The 23,117-nt window shown below is 36.4% G+C and overlaps 2 long non-coding RNA genes across 4 annotated transcripts in view; both read left to right on the top strand.

Moving 5' to 3' along the window:
- The window catches only part of LOC129057704 (uncharacterized), a 1,380,833-nt gene that overhangs the window by 952,456 nt on the left and 405,260 nt on the right, over nucleotides 1–23,117 (top strand). The gene's annotated exons all lie outside the window — the stretch shown is intronic.
- LOC129057701 (uncharacterized) overlaps nucleotides 1–23,117 on the top strand; it is a 111,878-nt gene that overhangs the window by 2,981 nt on the left and 85,780 nt on the right. The window contains exon 3 of one of the 3 annotated variants that reach the window (XR_008522415.1): nucleotides 1,023–3,456. The exons of the other annotated variants lie outside the window; for them this stretch is intronic. This is a non-coding gene — a long non-coding RNA (uncharacterized LOC129057701). Of the gene's footprint in view, nucleotides 1–1,022; nucleotides 3,457–23,117 lie in introns of those variants that run through there. 3 annotated transcript variants of the gene reach the window in all.

The raw sequence follows: 23,117 nt of genomic DNA, 5'->3' as shown, positions 1-23,117 counted from the left end.
ATATCTTTTCATAACACTAAAGGAATGAAATTTTCTGCTGTTCCTTCCTAGCTTCTACTTTTAACTAAAATGAAAAGAACACTCTTCCAATTAAATATTAAATGAATTCAAAAATATTGCAAGTAACGTTTAGCCAAAATGAGAGGACTAAGGATAAAAATGTAGAAACTTTTTGTGCTCATTACTTTTGATTATATAACATTGAAAACAAATTGCTTATTTTAAATTTAGTAACAGAATTCTTTATATCTGCATGTCTACCTATATGCAAAATGTGGTGTTTATTGTGCAGGTTAATTAGCTCTTTGTTCCTTTTCTCCCAAGCAGTCACAGTCCCATTTTTTTCTTTTCCATTACGTTTGACCCCTAAGTCACTCTGCAAAGAAAACTTTATGCCTCCTCCCACAATTTTCACATTGAAACAATCTTCACTACCACCATATTTTTCTTTATGTTTTTGCTTACTATGACTTGACTCTAAGGTAAGCATGAACTCATCCAGTTTGAGTTTGAAACCAGTGACTTGTCTTGAACTTTAGAGCTCTATGCTCTAACTAGGTACCATAGAATCTCAATTGGGAATTCTAGTTGCATCTTTTTGACTAAAACTGACAGGCATAAAGGAAACAATATTAAATAATTTGATAAATCTATCCTGCCTCTGTTGTCCTAGTGATTTGTCTTTCTGATGTTATGGTCAAACATTATTAAGGCATATAAAGAACATAGATAAATGGGTTTTAAATATATTTTGTGTAAGATTGATCCTTACCTCTGCTCATATAGAGTATTTGAGGTAGCACTGAGACTTTCAGTTACTATGGCTGCAAAGTTACTCTAGAACTTAGTAGCATACAACAAATACTCATTAGGTTCACAGATTCTGTGGGTCAAGTGTTTAGGTATCCACATCAGGGAAAGATGTCCCTGATTTACAACATCTGTAACCTCAGTTGGTATACACAAACTACCGGGGCTGGAAGAGCTAAAGTCTGAGGGCATCTTTCTCTTTCTTTATATAGGCTTTCCAAGTGATCTCTCCAGTATGGCAACAACTAGAAGCCGTATGTTTTATATAACCTAATTTCATATGCCCTGCATACAAGCATAGATTCTACCTCTTAATGGACAAGTGTCAACATCATGTTTTAGTAGGTCCCATGGTTTCAGTATCCCCTCCAAAACTCATGTTGAGACTTAATTGTCCACGAGGCATTATTGAGAAGTGTGACCTTTAAGAGATGTTTAAATTGTGTGGGCTTTACCCTCATGAATAGATCAATCCATTCATGGATTAATGATTAACAGGTCTGTAAATTAACAGGTTATCATGAGAGAGGAACTGGTGGCTTTATAAGAAAAGAAAGAGAGACCTGAGTTAGCATGTTAACACTCTCAGCCCCCTTGCCATGTGATGACATGTGCCGCCTTAGATGCTGCAGACAATTTTTACCAAAAAAGGCTCTCTCTAGATGTGCTCAACTTTGGAATTCCTAGCCTCCTTAACTGTAAGAAATACATTCCTTTTCTTATAAATTACCCAGTTTAAGGTGTTCTGTTATACGCAATAGAAAACAGACTAAGACAGAGGGTATGAAAAATGAGATATATATTGGAGTGGCCGTTGCTGGAAAATACAATCTGCCATGGAAACTAATAATATTATCTGCTTATATGAGTCAGATACTATGCTAGTTGTCGAAAGATTCATCACACTAAAAAAATTATGTATAGTAGTTGTTAATAGCACCTTTTACGATATGGGGAAGCTATGATTTAGAAATGTTAGGAATTTTTTACAATGATCAATTCATTTGTAATGCATTTATTAAGCTGTCTATTTGGTTTATTGGCAGTATTTCAAAAGCCTCTCTATTTGTCACATGCTGTACAAAGTATATAACAGAAACTCAGTCTACAAGAAACTTAAAATATAGTGAAAAAGATAAATTCCCAAAGATTATTCTTATGAAATGTAATGTACTTTTCATTAAAGAGGTAGACCAGGTACTCTGGATTAACTGGCTAAATTTGTTTTATTTTATTTTATTTTATTTTATTTTTTGAGATGGAGTCTAGCTCTGTCACCTGGGCTGGAGTGCAGTGGTGCAATCTCGGCTCACTGCAAGCTCTGCCTCCTGGGTTCACGCCATTCTCCCGCCTCAGCCTCCCGAGTAGCTGGGACTACAGGTGCCTGCCACCACACCCAGCTAATTTTTTTTGTGTGTATTTTTAGTAGAGACGGGGTTTCACCATGTTAGCCAGGATAGTCTCGATCTCCTGACCTTGTGATCCACCCGCCTCGGCCTCCCATAACTGGCTAAATTTAAAAGGTTGAACTGAACTTAGCCAGTTAGAGTAATAGAAAGAAGAACATAAGGAAGGAAGGATAAAAGGTAAGGTAGCTCATTCTAAACAGATTGGACCAAATCAGAAAGACTTGGTGGGAGGAAGTAGGAAGCATGTCAAGTTTCAGTAACCCCGAAGTGATATGTACAGCAAGAATGGACAGAAGGGAGCAAGAGAGGAAGACAGTGTTAAGATCTTCAACAGGCAGATGAGGGAGACAGACTTCATCCTGTAGGCTGTTGGGCAGGGAACAGAGGATTTTGACAGAAGTGTGGTGAGATCAGATTTGTAATTCAGACAGATCCCTGTAATTTCTATGTGGATAATGAGTTTAAAAGAGAAGGAAATGGGCAGGGGATAGGGAAGAGGCTGGTAGAGCATGTGAGATCAATGTTTGTGCATTTTGGGTATGCATGTGCATGCCTGTATGTGTGTGGATGGGTGTGTGTGTGAGAGATGGGAGATATAAGTGACAGTTATGTAGAACATAGAGGAAACATTGCTGATTCATAGAGCCAGGGGTAATTTTAGAAATACATTTCTACCTACTCTGTGATAAGGACTGTGTTGTTTGAGCCAGGGCACAGTGGTGAGCTCAACAGGAGCACTGAGAGAAGCTTGGCATAAGTCCATCAAATCCTGTTCTACAAGGTAAAGAGGACAGACATCAGTAGATTGAGAGACTAGAAAATGAGAAGAGAATGTCATGAGTACTGACACTTCTTTTGTATAAAAGGCAATGCCTTATGTCTGTGGGTCTGTGAAGAACGTGCCTCAAAAATTGGCACATTATGAGAGGCTATAAATCTGCCACCGACACCCACCCTCCTGGAGTGAGAAGTGTGTTGAGTGTTAACTCTCTGGCACTTCTAGTTTGCCCTACAAGGGGGCAGATCACACTTCAATTGCAGATTTGCCTGTATGCAATATCTCTGGAAAGTGCTGGCATTCCTGACAACTTCAGCAGGTGACCCTGTGGAAGGCTGCAAGGCTGGAGGCACAGAAGCAGCCATGTTTGACTTAGATGGAGAAGGCTAGGGCAACTGCTACTCAGGTGTTCAAGAGGACATTTTTTAAAAAATGACTTGTTCGTGTGGGTTTGTCTTTTAGGAGAAATAAAAGAAAAAAAAATTGTCTAAAGTGAGAAAAGTGCCTGAACTGTTTCTGGGTAGACAGGGCCTCAGATATGAGTAGGCTTGGATTTAGGATGCTGGGGCTAGGGAAAGAAGTGATTGAGCTGGCCCAGAAAACTGGAGCAAAAAATCAGGTGGAATTTAATATATAAGGTCTAGGGGCAAAGACTTTATAAATTAAGCTTTAATACAAAGGTACAGAGGAGAATAAAGGGGAAAACCTGATACAAGAGTGTAACCAGGGAAAACACATTAAAGCAAACCACTTCTGCAGAGAAGAGAGAATGGAAACAGTGACCAGGGAGGTCCTGCAAGGTCATGGGCACAATCAGGAAGGCATTTACCATTTTCTTTTAAAGACTCTGTACTAAGAGCCTTTTACAACTCTGGTTGTAAATACAACATATATTCCTATCAATAAATCAAGTAATTCAAAACAGTTCTGTTGTTTAACTTGTTCCTCTGGGAGATGCATCTAAATTTAGATTCATTTTCAATTTTGTAGGCAAAGATACATTATTGGGGATGCTGCATACTTCCTATTGCATCATATAATGAGGCTTGTAATGCTTTAGAAGGGAAATACTCTGATGTGTCTCTTGTCCCTCTCCTTGTTCCATTTTATTACTTATAATGTAAGAATTACCACAACAATCTTCCTCATCATTTACATAAACTCCCAGTGGGATTCTGAGTCATTCCGCTTGGAATTTACATTTAAAATTTGGGAGAACTGATGTTTACGCCATGTTGAATTTTTTATCAACATTTGTATTTTACCACATATTTTTATGAGGAAAGATTATTGAGTGTAATATCATAGCATGTCATCTGTTGAGTAGGCCTTTTTCCTTTTACCTCTTAATATGATGTGTTCTCATAAAATAATTCATAAAATTGAAGCATCAAAAATTATCCTGATTTGAACATAATGAATCATGATTATAATTTGTATTTTTATTTATTTATTTTTCTGACATGGAGTCTTGCTCTGTCGCCCAGGCTGGAGTGCAGTGGCACAATCTTGGCTCACTGCAAGCTCTGCCTCCCGGGTTCACACCGTTCTCCTGCCTCAGCCTCCCGAGTAGCTGGGACTACAGGTGTCTGCCACCATGCCCGGCTAATTTTTTGTATTTTTAGTAGAGACGGGGTTTCACCATGTTAGCCAGGATGGTCTCAATCTCTTGACCTTGTGATCCACCCACCTTGGCCTCCCAAAGTGCTGGGATTACAGGTGTGAGTCACTGCGCCTGGCCTCATGATTATAATTTTAAGAATGTATTCTGCTATTATTTTAATGTAATGCATGCCAGCACTTCTATGACTTTTTCTGGTTTTATTTATAGTTCCCTATGTAATACAATGAGGTTTTGTAAAAATATTCCAGATCTTTATTTTTATTTGCCATACAACAATTTCAATAAAGGAATTATCTGCTTATTTGGAAATCTGAGACAATTTCCTGCTAAATTTATGCTATCTGGAATTTATTTTAGTAGGTTTTTGATAAATACAGTAGTGTTTTGTTTTCTTAAGATTATTCATCTACTATTTTGCTATGTCTTCTCAAACTAGTAAGTGTGGTTCATGTGGGCTATAGAGGTGCTGAATATTTAGGAAGAAAACAACTCGCATTCAAATAATGCATTTAGAGAAAGGTAAGGAAAAATTTCACAGAAGGACATGGTGAGGGTGAGTGCATTTTCCAGGAAGAGTTGAAAGAAGATCTGTAAGACAACAAAATAAAACATATTTTTTCTTCTTAGTTTTGAGCAGGAATAATCAGGTATACCAGTAAATCAAGATAGAGACCAGAAATAGAACAAGGATATGTGTGATTATGTCATTTCCACAGGAAATGGTGTAAAATCAAGATAGAGACCTGGAATAGAACAAAGATACGTGTGACTATGTCATTTCCACAAGACATGGTATAATATTCTCCATCCTCCTGCCCTCCACTGCAGCCCCAAGCCCTCCACAATATGACATTTCCTAAATATTGGCCACTGCATTGAAGACTCAGGTCAAGTTTTCTTTCACACAGTCTGGCAACATTGTATTGCTCTGTTGAATAGACAAATTTTAGATAGTTCTTTGCTTGATTATTTTATCTGACAAAATGTTTACTTCCATTTGAGTTGATTTCTGAAAGGGAGGTTGGGAATCCAGCCTTTTATGCCACCTTTCACAAACTGGAGGGCAGTCTTTTTATAGAGCTTGTAATCCTTGGCCGTGAAGGCAGGAAGCTCTCAAGTAGGCTTAGGAAGTACTGAGCATATAGGTGAGAGATGGGCAGGAACAAAGAAATCAACTCTCGTGAATCCAGATGGCATGGGGTGAAGGGCTAAGTGGAGAGACAGGATTAGAGTTTTAGATGGTAAACATGATGCTTCTCCATTTTTTTCTGCAAAAGTTTTTAATTTTTCCCATTTGATTTTGGATATCCTCTTCTATGTGGGTGGGGCAATATAGAGGATCACTGTTAATGTCCTCAATTTTCTACAAAGTTGTAAGAAAGTAGTCTATTTAGAGTGAATGGAGACAGATTGGAGGTGCAGTGCTAAGATTTTAGAAATTATTGAGAATATTGGGGAAAAAAATCAATGAGCAGAATCATTTCAAGAATTGTCAAGAAAAGCTAAAAGCTCTCCTGAATTTGGAGACATTTAATTTATAGCAGTTCCAATTTATCTATTCCTTTTTTTTTGTTTACTTGTTTTTGTTTCTTTGTTGTTTTCACTTTTGGTATTAGTTCAATGAGTTGATATTGGTAAAGAGAGAAAAAAGTGGTTTTGAAGAAGTGAATTTACAAAGTTAGAAAGCACCCAAGGAAAAAGTTACTCTTTTGGTACCTGATATGGTTTGGCTCTGTGTCCCCACCCAAATCTCATCTTGTAGCTCCCATAATTCCCACATGTTGTGGGAGCGACCTAGTGGGAGATTAAATTATGGAGGTAGGTCTTTCTTGTGCTGTTCTTATGATAGTGCATGGGTCTCACCAGATCTTATGGTTTTAAAAAATGAGAGTTGTCCTGCACAACCTATCTCTTTGCCTGCCACCATCCATGTAATATGTGACTTGCTCCTCCTTGCCTTCCACAACGATTGTGAGGCTTCCCCAGCCATGTGGAATTGTGAGTCCCATTAAACCTCTTTCTTTTGTAAATTGCCCAGTCTCGGGTATGTCTTTATCAGCACCATGAAAACAGACTAATATAGTAAATTGGTACGGGAGTGGGGCATTGCTGAAAAGATGCCTGAAAATGTGGAAGCAACTTTGGAACTGGATAACAGGCAGAGGTTGGAACACTTTGGAGGGCTCAGAAGAAGAAAGAAAAATGTGGGAAAGTTTGGAACTTCCTAGAGACTCATTGACTAGCTTTGACAAAAATGCTGATAGTGATATGAACAATAAGATCCAGGCTGAGGTGGTGTCAGATGGAGATGAGGAACTTGTTGGGAACTGGAGCAAAGGTGATGCTTGTTATTATTAGCAAAGAGACTGGCCGCATTTTGCCCCTGCCTTAGAGATTTGTGGAACTTTGAACTTGAGAGAGATGACTTAGGGTATCTGGCAAAAGAAATTTCTAAGCAGCAAAGCATTCAAAAGGTGACTTGGGTACTGTTAAAGGCATTCAGTTTTAAAGGGGAAACAGAGCATAAATTTGGAAAATTTGCTGTTTGACAATGTGATAGAAAAGAAAATCCCATTTTCTGAGAAGAAATTCAAGTGGGATGCAGAAATTTGCATAAGTAACGAGGAGCAGGATGTTAATCACCAAGAAAATAGGGAAAATGTCTCCAGGTCATGTCAGAGACCTTCACAGCAGCCCCTCCCATCACAGACCCAGAGTTTTAAAAGGAAAAAGTGGTTTCATGGGCCAGGCCCAGGATCCCTGTGCTGTGTGCAGCCTATGGACTTGGTGCCCTGTGTCTCAGCTGCTCCAGCCATGGCTGAAAGGGGCCAACACAGAGCTCAATCCGTGGCTTCAGAGGGTGCAAGCCTCAAACCTTGGCAGCTTTTACATAATGTTGAATCTGTGCGTGAACAGAAGTCAGGAATTGAGGTTTGGAAACCCCCACCTAGATTTCAGAAGATGTATGAAAATGCCTGGATGCCCAGGCAGAGGTTTGCTGTAGGGGCAGGGTCCTCATGGAGAACCTCTGCTAGAGCAGAGCAGTGCAGAAGAGAAATGTGGGGTTGGAGCCCCCCCGCCCCCAGATTTCCTAATGGGGCACTGCCTAGTGGAGCTGTGAGAAGAGGGCCACCACACTCCAGACCCCAGAATGGTAGACCAACTGACACCTTGCACCATGTGCCTAGAAAAGCTGCAGACACTCAACCCCGGCTCATGAGCTGCCCAATACTATGGGAACCAACCTCTTGCATCAGCGTGACCTGGGTGTGAGACATGGAATCAAAAAAGATCATTTTGGAACTTTAAGATTTGACAGCCTGCTGGATATCAGACTTGCATGAGGCCTGTAGCCCCTTTGTTTTGGCCAATTTCTCCCATGTGGAATGGCCATATTTACCCAATGCCTGTATCCCCATTGTATCTACGAAGTAACTAATTTGCTTTTGATTTTCTAGGCTCATAGGTGGAAGGGACTTGTCTTGGATGAGACTTTGGAGTGTGGACTTTTGAGTTAATGACTTTGGGAGACTGTTGGGAAGGCATGATTGGTTTTGAAATGTGATGATATGAGATTTGGGAGGGGCCAGGGTTGGAATGATATGGTTTGGCTCTGTGTCCCCACCCAAATCTCATCTTATAGCTCCCATGATTCCCACATTTGTGAGAAACCTGGTGGGAGATGATTGAATTAAGGAAGTGGGTCTTTGACATGCTGTTCTCGTGATATGAATGGGCCTAATGAGAACTGATAGTTTTAAAACATGGGAGTTGCCCTGCACAAGCACTGTCTTTGTCTGCCACATTCTGCATGAGATGTGACTTGCTTCTCCTTGCCTTCTGCCGTGATTGTGAGGCATCCTCAGCCACGTGGAACTCTGAGTCCAATTAAACCTATTTCTTTTTAAATTTCTCAGTCTTGCATATGTCTTTATCAGCAGTGTGAAACAGACTAATACATTACCCTTACACATAAGAGATATTAGGGAAGCTTTTGCTGCTGCTGTTGCTGCCATAACCTCCATCATCATCATCATTATTGCTATTAATATATTATCGTTGTTGTTTTGTTTTGCTTCTTAATGAATAAAAATTATATTAAACATACCCTATTGTTTTACAATTACATGACTAAAAAGTACAATTGAATACGTTTCTTTTTTCTGTCATTATCTGGTTCCATAAGTCTAAGTTACTGGATAAAGGCACATTGCTAGAAAGCCCCAAAGCCAGGATTCAAATTCCATATATCTTATCTAATCACTTATTTTTCAGGAGTCCTAGATCCTTACAGGTCTCTCAGAGACGTGCAGAACTATTTCTAACAAAGAAAAAATTTTATAAATCAGGACATTCCAGTATGTGTATGAGTTGCAATGAGTCAACCCATGTGATAGATAGTTCCTCATTGTTACTATTATTATTGATGAATCTTGTTATTATAAATGTTATATATATGAAAATGCAAGCATATTTTGTTCACACAGGAGATTAATACAAAGGCATTTTCTCACTTATTAATGTTATTTGAAGTTTTTTATATATGAACATATATCTATTTGCTCCATTTATTTTGAGAACTGCATAGAAACCTACCATATGGTAATACAATGAATAATTTGTTGATTATTCTTTCTTTCTTGAAACACTCTTCTCTAGACTTTCACAACACTTCTGACTAATTCTTCTTAATCTACTCTCATGTCTGCAATTCTACTTAATATTGAATCAGCCTTGGATAATTGTTCCCTGTCTTCCTCTATACCCTCTTCCTGAATAATACCCAGTAAACCAATGGCTTTAGATATCACTTCTTATCCAAATGACTTCCAAAATTCTATTTCCAATGCTAACATCTATATAGAGCTCCATACTACACATCAGAATGTACTTGAAATCTCAAAATTTTCACAGTCCAAACAGACCTCTGCTGAAAACTCCCAATAACACCATTCTGTCTCATGACAGTATATGATAGCATTATGTACCTTGTTACTCAAATACAAACTTAAGGCTCCAGTGTTTTGTCATTGCCTCACCTCCCTCGGCCCTATATCCAATTAATCTGCAAGTGCCATTAGGTTCTCCTCAAAATGTATTCTAAATCTATCTACCTTATTGACTGTCTCTATAATTAAAGCCACTGTCACTTCTCACCTATACTATAGTTGTAGATGTAATTTCCTTCCTTTCTCTCTATTCACAATCTAATTTATATACTGCACATAAACAAATATTTTAAAATGTAAAACAGAGTAAATATTCTCCCAGTTTTACAATTCCAGTGTCTTTCCATTGTGCCTAGAATACAATTCTGACTCCTGGCCATGACCTAAGTGGCCGTATCTGAGTCAACCTTTACCTTTTTAGTCCGATTTCATAAAACTTTATCCCTGTACCATAACTGGTTTGGCCAACCACAATTGTCTTCTTCCTCTAAACAAAGGAGGGCTAAAAACTACATTTCCTGGATTTCCTTCCAGCTGTGTTTCTGGATGAATATCAGGAATGCTAATCAGATGTACTTGTGCAAACATTTGGGAGGTAGAAGTGTGACAGTAGTCATCTTCTTGCCAACTTGGCCTCTTCCTTCTGTCAAGCAAATTTGAGAATTCAAAGCATTCTCACAGCCATGTTCAAGCATCCATTCTCCAATTTCCTGGATGTTGAGAGGCAGGTGTGGGGGAGGCAGTGGCTAAATTTCTTTTTCCAGTGTCTGCTTACCACACTTCTGAATGTGGAGCATTGGCACCTGTGTAACTTACCCTGACTCACTGCATAATAGCTTTGGCAGCATGTGCTGAAACTCAGCAAATCCAGTGGTAATCTCAAAACTCATAGCTCCCCTTGCAGGCCAAGTCACTGGTAGCCATTTCTGGAAAGCCAGATTAGAGCCTACTCCTCCAAAATTTTTAAAAACCTTAATTTTCCTTAAAATCTCAGTTCTGTTTGAAAGACCTAGCTTGTTTATTTTTTGCCAGGGTAGAAAACTTACTGAAACCAATATTAACTATTCTTTATTAGTGTGTCTTTCAATTGGCTCTGATCTTGAACACCTTACCCTCAAACATTGCAGAGACTCCTTCATGGTATCCCTTAGCTTTCAGCTGAATTATCATCTGCTCAGAAGAGTTTTCCATGAACACCCAATCAAAACTCTTCACACATTATGTAGCTTTCATATTGCCTTATTTATTGCATTTACAAAATTTACCATTATAAAATATGTATTTTTTAAACACTTAGCCTGGGTATCTTATAAACAGCAGAAACTTATTTCTCACAGTTCTGAAGGATGGGAAGTCCAAAATCAGGACAGCGACAGTAATTGGCGAGGGCCTGCTTCCTTATAGAGAGTGCTGTCTAGCTGTGTTCTCACATAGTGGAGTGGGCAAAGCAGCTCTCTGGAGCTTCCATTATAAAGGCACTAATCTCATTCATGAGGGCTGCACCCTCATGACCTGCCAAAGGGCCCCACCTCCTCATACCATCACCTTGAGGGTTAGGATTTCAACATATGAATTTTGGGACACAAACATTCAGACCTTACCAGCATCCTTACCAAGAGCATCTTTGCATAATGGTATAAATATATATCTACATGGTATCAGTCTAGAAGTAAGATTTGGGGGGTAAAAGAGCACATATGCTTTAAATTTTAGTAGTTATTACCAAGTGTCTTTCAACTATGTTACATTAGTTTCCACTACAAGGAATAATATATGAGTATCCATTTAACCAACATGAGCCACAAAATAAATAATATCAAAATTTTAAATCATTGAGAACCTGAAAGACAAAAGGGTTTTCATTAATTATATTTTCTTATCTTTTAAATTATAAGTTAGGTTAAGGATTTATGCTGATTAACATTTTGTAGTTATCTTTATAATTAGATGTGGATCACTCATTTTCTATATTTTTGTGTGAACTCTTTGTTCATTTAGACAATTAATGTTTGTCACATATGTTGCAATTTTTTAAATCTTTTGATTTTGCTTTAGATAACATTTTTCCTTGTGGGTGCTCTTATATTTTTTAGGCATTAAATTTATTACTTTTCTTTTTGTGGATTTTGGTTCAATTATTATTCTTCACAACAGTATTTTTTTGGTAGATTTTCTGTGTTTATTTTTCATTGTGGGAATTTCAGCCATTTGACAAATTTGTAGAAAGATATAGCCGTGTGCTTTTGAGGGTAATATTTTTGCTTGATTATGTAAAGGGAGCGATTGTAGCATAAAGTTCAGATCAACTTTAAATAAGTTCCTATTTTCTCTGACTTTATTTCTCCTTTTATTGTCCTTCCACTTTTATTATGTGCAAATGACTATTTGTTTATATTACTTAAAGCTTAGCTGTGAGAAATAATCAAAATAACAGTAGCATAAACAATATGAAAATCTATAGGCAATCAAGAGCTAGTTTGTACTCTATTCTATTCTATTCTATGAACTTGTTGGGCACTCAGGCTCTTTTCAGTTCTTTTTTTCTTTTAAAAATATCATTAGGGTGATGTTTGGATCACTCATGTGGACTAAGTTGTAGACAGATATCTATGTTGTGGGAACTAGAATGGAGAAAAGCATAGCTAAGAAGGGCCTGGGGCTGAATATTAGCACCCTCTGTAAAGGAACACTTGGAAAGCTTCTGCAGGACATTTCTGCTTTAGATGGCATTAGACAGAATTTAGTAATGTGTCCACATTGAATTAGACAATTCTAGAAATTGTCTAATCTCAGTGACCATTTTACCTGCAATAAATGAAAAAAATAAAAATAGTTAATTTTGTCTGACAAATTAATTGTCTTTCTCATTTTTTTAATTTTTTTTTTCTACGAAGCTATTCTAGGTTTTCTGATTTTCCCCTTAAAGGCCCAGGAGATATTTATTGAGAATAATGTATTTTTTTATTTATTTAAGCATATTTGTAAAATTTAAGGGTAGTCACCACAAATGAAAGGGCCAGAATTAACTAGTATAATAAGAAGCTCATTTTTAATCTGAATATATATATCAACCACCAGCTTTGCAAGGCAACTCCAGAATACAACTAGTAAGATACCTAATAATTGAAACAAATTAATAAACTGTTTGTAAAAAAGGATATCCTATAATATACTATGATCCAATTTAATGTTGTAACAAATTGAAATTACAGCTTTCATATGACTTGCTTAATTTTATTGATAACATTTTGATATGGCTATAATTTATGGGCACGATCACATTTATTTCAAAAAGTAAGATAAAATATAAACAGCTTGTTTTGTTCCCTAAAATTTACACATAAACTTAAAAACAATTTTGAAGTAGAACTACTAAACATACTTTTCTATGTTTTTGGGAAATCACATAAATTCTCTCAGCCTCAGTTGCTTCACTTACATCATGGGAACATTTCACTTTAAATCCTTGAATATTTGCTTTATAACTGGATTATCTTTTACATTCCTTCCAGTAATAAACCTTTTGTTTCTGTGGTTTATGAATTACATTTAGGTATAATTTTCTGTAAGCACTTTTGCTAATGTTAATATAAACGACTACGCAATTTATTGTAACTCAATTTTCAATTTTCCCAACTGAATGAGGCAAATAATTGAATGTTTACAAATATTTTCATTTTGCATTCTATAACTGTGCTAAATATTCACCTGTAGTATCCTAATTAGAAGATATTATTTCAGGAACTAATACTACAGGTTTAAAAATAATTACTGCTATTCTTGTGTCTCACTTATTCAGTTTATAAAATATTCAAAGGCATTTGATCACATAGAATTATATTCTGCCAAACTTGTGCTTCTCAGAAACTCACTTGGAGACAAACAAATATTATTTCAAAGATAGGTGTAGTTTGAGTTTTACCATTTGCTAACAATTTACCCAGCATTAAAATGGGGATCTACCTCAGGGCTACCGCATTGAAAGAAGAGGAAATCTATCTGTACCATCTTGATTTTCCTGGTCTGTGTTAAACATCTCTTGAGTGTGCAATGATAAGATTGTTACCTGCTCACAGAGTTTATGAGGGCACAAACAGGTTATTCTCAGGGATCTATTAACATCCTTCCTTTTTCAGAGTTTGGGCCTCTAATAATGAGGATATCTGGGGAAAACTACAGGAAGGTCCTGATGCCTGGATGTAACTTCCTTATCATTATTTTATTATCCTTTTGAGATTTTAGATCATTTCTCACTCTCTTTTCACACATAAGTTAATTTAGTGTGCTTTAGGTATAAATAACTGTCAGTTACATGATAGCAATGAATAAACTCTTAGAGACTCAGATTTCCATACCTCAGTGTCAAACAACACACAGTTCAAGATTATAGATATTTATGTTTCCAAAATGCTTTGTAAAGTTATTTTAAATGTAAGTATTAAGTAATAAAAAACTAATTAAAATAAACTATTATTATAGATCAGTGTCATATAAATCATTGAAATGTGATTTCTGATTTCGTGCAACTTTGACATATAATATTTCAAAAATAACCTTGTTCTGAATGCTGAAATCAAAAATGGTGAAAACATAAAATAATCTCTAAGAGGGGTTATTTTTCTTCTTTCTTTGCCTTCTCCCCAGTATTCAGTTCATCAGCAAGTCATTCTGACCAGAAAATACAGATTTTCTGACTTCTAAGTTTGTCAGACTCATTTTATTTGTGAAGCCTTCACAAGTGTAATGTCAAATTTTTTAAATGTGTAAATGTTTGCCAAAACCAGAAACACCAGGATATAGAGAAATAGAGTAAAATATAACTTGCTGGAAATGAGAAGTGAGGCATAATATCAAGCAAGAACCAGGAAATACTTACATGAATACCTAAGGAAATGCAGTACAAATAAGCTATGTTTTACTCAAAGGTAGCAGAGCACTGAAAGGTAACCAAGTGAACAACACGATACTTCAGCAAGATATTTATGATATTCTCTGAACTGATTTTTCAAACTATTGTTTACATTATAATTCCTTTCTGTTTGACACACAAAATTCCATTATTCAAATGTGCATCTCAAGCACTTAAAGGTTGAGTACTGGTATTCTATAAGCATGAAATCTAATTGGAGAACCAGTAAATATTTTAGCAACAATACAAAGCATTGGTTTTAAGTTGCAAAGTGAAAGATACCAATTGAAGCTGGAAATGTAGAAAAAGACAGATCAATGTAGGTTGCTCTTATTTTGTTTGTTCTTCAAAATACTGTAGTGTAGTGATAATTGAAAACATTTTTTAAGGAATTGATTAATATGAAAACATTTTTATTGGTAACAATGAGAATAAAAGGCATTTCTGTGTAGAGTAATGTGGCAAAGGGTTGGTTTTAAGCCTCAGAGTCACACTGGATGGCAGTGAATATACGTATGATTTAATATAAACAAAAGTGAAAGCACAGAACCAGATGCCATATTGAGAGACAGGACTAGCTGGATTTCCTAGGCCAACTAAGAATTGCTAAGCATAGCTGGGAAAGGTGACCTCACCTACCTTTAAACATGGGGCTTGTAACTCAGATCACACCCGACCAATCAGGTAGTAAAGAGGGCTCACTAAAATACAAATTAGGCTAAAAGCAGGAGGTGAAGAAATAGTCAAATCATATATCGCCTGAGAGCACAGTGGGAGGGACAATGATCGTGATATAAACCCAGACATTCGAGCAGGGAGCGGCAACCACCTTTGGGTCCCCTCCCATTGTATGGTAGCTCTGGTTTCACTCTATTAAATCTTGCAGCTGCACACTCTTCTGGTCCATGTTTGTTAAGGCTCCAGCTGAGCTTTCACTCATTGTCCACCACTGCTGTTTGCTGCCGTTGCAGACCCGTCACTGACTTCCACTCCTCCAGATCTGGCAGGGTGTCCACTGCGCTCCTGATCCAGTGAGGCGCCCATTGCCGCTCCCTCTCGGGCTAAAGGCTCACCATTGTTCCTGCACAGCTAAGTGCTCAGGTTCATCCTAATTGAGCTGAACACTAGTCACTGGGTTGAGCTGAACACTAGTCACTGGGTTCCACGGTTCTCTACTGTGACCCACTGGCTCCTAATGGAGCTGTAATACTCACCGCATGCCCCAAGGTTCCATTCCTTGGAATCCGTGAGGCCAAGAACCCCAGGTCAGAGAACAAAAGGCTTGCTGCCATCTTGGGAGCAGCCACCACCATCTTGGGAGCTCTAAGAACAAAGACCCACCAGTAACAATATGGAAAATAGAAAAAAGGACATAAATAGACATATATAGTATGTGTATATGTGTGTATTATCAGCCCTCACACATATGAAAAGATGCTCAAATTCAATCACAAATCCTGGAATTTTAAAAAGTAAGACACTAAGAAACTATTTTTTCTCCCATCAGATTGCTGAAAATCAGCAATTATTTGAAACATTGATTTACATTCCCTCTAGGACTTAGTATTTTTAGAATGCTTCAGTTTTGTCAATTGATAAATATAAAATAGTAACTTCTTCTGGTCTTTTTTCTGATTGCCTTTGAGATTGAATCTTTTTCTTATTTTTATTAGCCATACATATTTCCTCTTTAATGACTGTTTATGACTTTTGGCCATTTTTATTCTTTTCCTTATGTATTTATAAGCATTTACTAGAACACTAAAACTTTTGAGCGTTATATCCATTGAAAGTATCCCCTTTCACTTTCTAGCTCTATTTCTTCACTCTAGCTGAAGTGTTCATGGTCAATTCTTACCTTTAAAATATTCAGATTTGTTAATCTTTTAAGGTTAGTGCTTTTTGTGTGTGGTTTAAGAAAACTTCTCAATGTCTAAATTAAAAACGTATATAATTTCTTGTGTTTTAATATTTTTATTTTGACATTTAAGTAGAGTGGTTGGGTGAAATACAGGACATGAGTTATATTTGATTTCAGATAAATGACAAAGAGCTTTTTAGTGTAATTATGACCCAACTATTACTTGGAAAATGCCCATACAAAAAATGTATCTGAAATTCAAATTTAACTACTATAGTCTATTTTTGCTTACTAATACTGTAAACTCTACATTTAAATTCTTAATTCCTCTCTCCCTCTGTGTCTTTCTCTCTCTCTTCTGTTTGTGTGTGTGTATTTGTGTAATATAAAGTAGAGTCTGATTTTCATTTTTTCACCTTTGTATACTATTTTTCCTGCTTTATTTGTCATCGGTTCCTTTTTCTCTAGTTGTCTGACATGCTAAATTTGAAGTCAATACTAGTTCCTATGTTAGTCTATTTTTGCATTGTAATAAAGAAATAGCTGAGGCTGAGCAATTTACTTAAAAAAAGTTTAGTTGGCTCACAGTTCTGCAAGCTGTACAGGAAGCATGGTGCTGCCATTTGCATCTGGTGAGAACCTCAGGGAGCTTACAATCATGCCAGAAGGCAAAAGAGGAACCAGCACATCACATGGTGAGAGGCAAGCAAGAGAAGAGAAGGGGCGGTCTGGACTTTTGTAAACAGCCAGAACTTACATAATCTAAGTGAGCAAGAGAACTCATTGATCACCAGGGGGATGGCACTATGCCATTCATGAGAAATCCACCCCCATGATTCAGTACCTCCCACTAGGCCTCATCTTCACATTGTGGATCACATTTCAGCATGAGATTTGGAGGGGACAAATATCCAAACCATATCAGTTCCATATATTTTAATTTAACAATACAGAGGTAGATTGTCTAGGCTGGTAGGGATGTTACCATCCTCAACTCTTGTCTTCACATTTTGTCCAAATGACTGGTCTAACTCTTTGTAAAGTCTGTACCTAGAGTGGCAGGAATGAAGAAAAAAAGGAAAAGTATATCCACATTCATTTTAAGACCATGCATTCCAAGGGAAACACATCATTTCTATTCATATACTGCTACTCAGCATGTAATCACATGGCCATATCTGGACAGAAAAGAGGCCATGAAACCCTAGCTGTACAGTCAATCCTTATTCAACTCTATCATGTAGAAGTAGGGGAAAATGACTTTTGGAAAAGGGTAATAATCTCAATCACAGTCTTCCTTTTACGATATCTTTTGTGACACCAGGGAATACCTGTAAGCCCATATTTCACTTAAAAATCTATTATCTCAGATTTAAGAAACATACTCTCATATCAGCATGGCATTTATACCTTGTAACCTCTAGGTAAGTAATCATTTCAGAAACATTTCACATCTTAAAGTTAACTGAGGTGAGAAGCAGCATCCATAATCTGGCCCTTAAAATTTTACAAGCATAGTTCTCCCTAGAACTTTGCCTCTTACATTTTTTTAAATGTATAATGTTTCCAGATCAGACACACTCCAATGACAGCTGATAATTAGATTTCTAAATACTTTAATTTTATCTCATGCTGAGCTCTGTCTATCTTATCAATGTAAATTATTTGCAAAGCTGGTATACCTAATCTCATTAAATAAAAAGTATCTTTATTATTGAAGCAACTAAAAACTTAGATGTTTATAAAAGCTCTCTTATAGGATTTGGAACAAAATACAATATGGGTTTCAAACAAGATGTATTTTGTTTGAAACCTACTTAACTGTATTCATTCTACTGCCAAAATTACTCCTTAGAATCAGGGATTTTTCCCTCTGTGATTGAATTTATCAACCGATAACAGCTCAAAGAACATAACGAAATGACTTCTTCTGAACACTTAAATCTGAGGCTTGCATGCTCAAATGAACATATTTTAAATGTCATCATTTTCACTTTTAAATATTTACTACAAAGATGATACTGTACTAGACATCATGATAAATATGGAAATGACTCTTACATCATACCAAATATCCAAGTTACTCATGTGAAATCAATAGGTTTTAGATGCCCAACTATTATAAGAGAGGTAGTAATTGCAATGTGGTGAGAGTGAGAGATTATTTGTGGCTTTGAAGGTATCTTGGGGAAAATGCAATTTGAAGAGGGTGTTGAATGATTGATGCATAGGATGTGATATGGAAAATGTTCATGACCTTCTAAATCAGAATTTTATAAAATCTCTTCCGTGCCCTAGTAATTAAAAAAGCAGATAATGCCTAGACGAGTTATCAAAATGAGGTAAAGAAATCCTCACTCACCAACCATCACATCATGAGATTAATTTTATTTTGGCATTGGAAATATTATTTTACACAGATTCTTGGTATTTTTACAAAATTTAATTAAATCACTATCAAAAATGTTTAAGAAAATTGAATACATATTGAAGGGTTAACTTATTTGGATAATCTTGCATCATAATTGACAATGTAATAGTATTAAAAGTATCCATCTTTAGAGGATTATTTTATTTTGAAAATATCTTTATTTTACCTTTATGTTTGAAAGACATTTCATTAGATTTAGAATTCTAGAATAACAGGTTTTTTTTTTTCTTTTAGACCTTTAAAGATGTCATTCCCTTGCTCTGTGGCCTCTATTACTTCTGACAGATATTTGTCTGTTTACTTATTTATTTATTTATTTATTTATCTAGTTACATGAGTAAGTTCTTTAGTGGTGATTTGTGAGACTTTGGTGCACCCAACACTCACGTAGTATACACTGCACTGTATTTTTAGTTGTTTATCCCTTGTCCCCCTCCCACTCTTTCCCCAAGTCCCCAAAGTGCATTGTATCATTCTTATGCCTTTGTGTCCTCATAGCTTAGCTCCCACATGTCAGTGAGAACATATGATGTTTGGTTTTCTATTCCTGAGTTACTTACTTCACTTAGAATAATAGTATTCAATCTCATCCAGATCGCTGCAAATGTCGTTGATTCATTCCTTTTTATGGTTGCGTAGTATTCCATTGTACAACTATACCACAGTTTCTTTATCCACTCGTTGATTGATGGGCATTTCAGTTGGTTCCACAATTTTGCAATTACCAATTGTGCTGCTATGAGTGTGCAAGGATCTTCTTCGTATAATGACTTATTTTCCTCTGGGTAGATACCTAGACGTGGGATTGCTGAATCAAATGGTAGTTCTACTTTTAGTTCTTTAAGGAATTTCCACAATGTTTTCCACAGAGGTTGTACTAGTTTATATTCCCACCAGCAGTGTAGAGGTGTTCCGTGATTATCACATCCACGCCAAAATCTACTGTTTCTTGACTTTTTGATTATTGCCATTCTTATAGGAGTAAGGTGGTCTCATTGTGGTTTTGATTTGCATTTCCCTAATTGTTAGCGATGTGGATCATTTTTTCATGGTTTTTGGACATTTGTATATCTCTTTTGAGAATCGTCTATTCATGTGCTTAGCAAACTTTTTGATAGGATTGTCTGTTTTTTTCTTACTGATTTGTTTGAGTTTGTTGCAGACTCTGGATATTAGTCCTTTGTCAAATGTATATGTTGGGAAGATTTTCTCTCACTCTGTGGGTTGTCTGTTTACTCTGCTGACTGTTCCTTTTGCCAAGAAATGCTCTTTAGTTTAATTAAGTCCCAACTATATATTTTTGCTTTTGTTTTTGTTTTTTTGTTTTTTTTTTTGGTTTGGTTTGGTTTTTTTGAGATGTCACTATCTCAGCTCACTGCAAGCTCCGCCTCCCGGGTTCAAGCAATTCTCCTGCCTCAGCCTCCCAAGTAGCTGGGATTACAGGCACGTGCCAGCATGCCCAGCTAATTTTTGTATTTTTAGTAGAGATGAGGTTTCACCATGTTGGCTAGGCTGGTCTCAAACTCCTGACCTCAAGTAATCCACCTGCCTCGGCCTCCCAAAGTGCTGGGATTAGAGGGAGAGCCACTGCACCTGGCCTATCTTTCTTTTTATTGCATTTTCTTTTGGGTTCTTAGTCATTAAATAAATCCTTGCCTAAGTCAATGTCTAGAAAGGTTTTTCCGATGTTATCTTCTAGAGTGTTTATAGTTTCAGGTCTTAGGTTTAAGTCTTTGATCCATCTTGAGTTGATTTTTGTATAAGGTGAGAGATGAGGATCCAGTTTCATTCTCCTCCATATGGCTAGCCAATTATCCCAACACCATTTGTTGAAAAGGGTGTCCTTTTCCCATTCTGTGTTTTTGTTTGGTTTGTCAAAGATCAGTTGGCTATAAGTATTTGGTTTTATTTCTGGGTTCTCTATTCTGTTCCATTGGTTTATGTGCCTATTTTTATACCAGTGCCATGCTGTTTTGGTGACCATGGCCTTGTAGTATAGTTTGAAATCAAGTAGTGTGATGCCTCCAGATTTGCTCTTTTTGCTTAGTCTTGCTTTGGCTATGAGGGTTCTTTTTTTGGTTTCATATAAATTTTAGAATTTTTTTTTCTAACTCTGTGAAGAATGATGGTGGTATTTTGATGGGAATTGCATTGAATTTGTAGACTGCTTTTAGCAGTATGGTTATTTTCACAATATTGATTCTACCCATCCATAAGCATGGGTTGTGTTTCCATTTGTTTGTGTCATCTATTTCTTTCAGCAGTGTTTTGTAGTTTTCCTCATAGAGGTCTTTTGACTCCTTGGTTAGGTATATTCCTAAGTACTTAATTTTTTTTGCAGCTATTGTAAAAAGGGTTGACCTGTTTATTTGTTTCTCCACTTGGTCACTGTTAGTGTATAAAAAAGCTACTGATTTGTGTACATTAATCTTGTATCCAGAAACTTTGATGAGTTCTTTTATCAGCTCTAGGAGCTTTCCGGAGGAATCTTTATGGTTTTCAAGGTGAACAATCATAGCTTCAGCAAACAGGAACAGTTTGACTTCCTCTTTACTGATTTGGAGGTCCTTTATTTCTTTCTTTTGTCTGACTGCTCTGGCTAGGATTTCAGTACCATGTTGAAGAGGAGTGGTGAGAATGGGCATTCTTGTCTTCCTCCAGCTCTCAGAGGGAATGCTTTCAACTTGTCCCCATTCAGTATTATGTTGGCTGTGGGTTTGTTATAGATGGTTTTTATTACATTGAAGTATGTCCCTTGTATGCCAATTTTGCTGAGAGTTTTAATCGTAAAGTGATGCTGGATTTTGTTGAATGTTTTTTCTGCATCTATTGAGATGCTCTTGTGATTTTTGTTTTTAATTATGTTTATGTGGTGTATCACATTTATTGACTTGCCTATGTTAAACCATCCCTGGATCCGTGGTATGAAACCTACTTGATCATGGTGGATTATCTCTTTGATATGTTGTTGGATTAGGTTAGCTAGTGTTTTGTTAAGGATTTTAGCATCTATGTTCATCAAGAATATGAGTCTGTAGTTTTCTTTTCTGGTTATGTCCTTTCCTGATTTTGGTATTAGGGTGATGCTGGCTTCATAGAATAAACTAGGTAGGGTTCCTTCTTTCTTTATTTTGTGTAATAATTTCAAAAGCATTGGTACCAATTCTTCTTTGAATGCCTCATAAAATTCTGCTGTGAATCCATCTGGTCCTGGGCTTTATTTTGTTGGTAATTTTTTAACTACCATTTCAATCTTGGTGCTTGTTATTGGTCTTTTCAGGGTATCTAATTCTTTCTGATTTAAGCTAGGAGGGTTGTGTTTTTCCAGGAATTTATCCACCTCTTCTAGGTTTTATAATTTATGTGCATAAAGTGTTCATAGTAGCCTTGAATGATCTTTTGTATTTCATTGATGTCAGTTGTAATATCTCCTGTTTCTTTTCTTAATGATATTATTTGTATTTTCTCTCTTATTTTCTTGGTTAATCTTGCTAATGTCTATCAATTTTATTTATTTTTCAAAGAACTAGTTTTTTGTTTCATTTATCCTTTGTATTGATTTTCTTTTCAATTTCATTTAGTTCTGCTCTGATCTTGGTTATTTCCTGTCTTCTGCAGGGCTTGGATTTGATTTGTTCTTGTTTCTCCAGTTCCTTGAGGTATGATGTTAGCATGTTAGTTTGTGCTCTTTCAGTCTTTTTGATGTAGGCATTTAGGGCTATGAACTTTCCTCTTAGCACTGCCTTTGCTGTATCCCAGAGGTTTTGATAGGTTGTGTCATTATTATTCTTCAGTGTAAAGTTTTTAATTTCCATCTTGACTTTGTTTTTGACCCAATGCTCATTCAGGAGCAATTTAATTTCCATGTATTTTCATGGTTTTGAAAGTTGCTTTTGGAATTGGTTTCCAGTTTTATTCCACCGTGGTCTGACAGATTGCTTGATACAATTTCAATTTTCTTAAATTTATTGAGGCTTGTTTTATGGCCTATCATATGGTCTATCTTGAAGAAAGTTCCATGCATTGTTGAATAGAATGTGTATCTTGTGGTTGTTGGGTGAACTGTTCTGTATATATCTGTCAAGTCTATTTGTTCCAAGATATAGTTTAGATCCATTTTTTATTTGTTGACTTTCTGTCTTAATCACTGTCTAGTGCTGTCAGTGGAATGCTGAATTTCCCCACTATTGCTGTGTTGCTTTCTATCTCATTTATTAGGTCTATTAGTAATTGTTTTATAAATTAGGGAGCTCCAGTGTTATGTGCATATATATTTAGGTTTGTGATAGTTTCCTGTTGGACGAGGCCTTTGACCATTATATAATGTTCCTCTTTGTCTCTTTTAA

The sequence above is a fragment of the Pongo abelii genome, chromosome 12 (assembly GCF_028885655.2).
Source record: "Pongo abelii isolate AG06213 chromosome 12, NHGRI_mPonAbe1-v2.0_pri, whole genome shotgun sequence".
Taxonomy (NCBI): Eukaryota; Metazoa; Chordata; class Mammalia; order Primates; family Hominidae; genus Pongo; species Pongo abelii.
The sequence above is the reverse complement of the archived record's forward strand: the minus strand, read 5'-3'. Positions and strand labels throughout refer to the sequence as shown.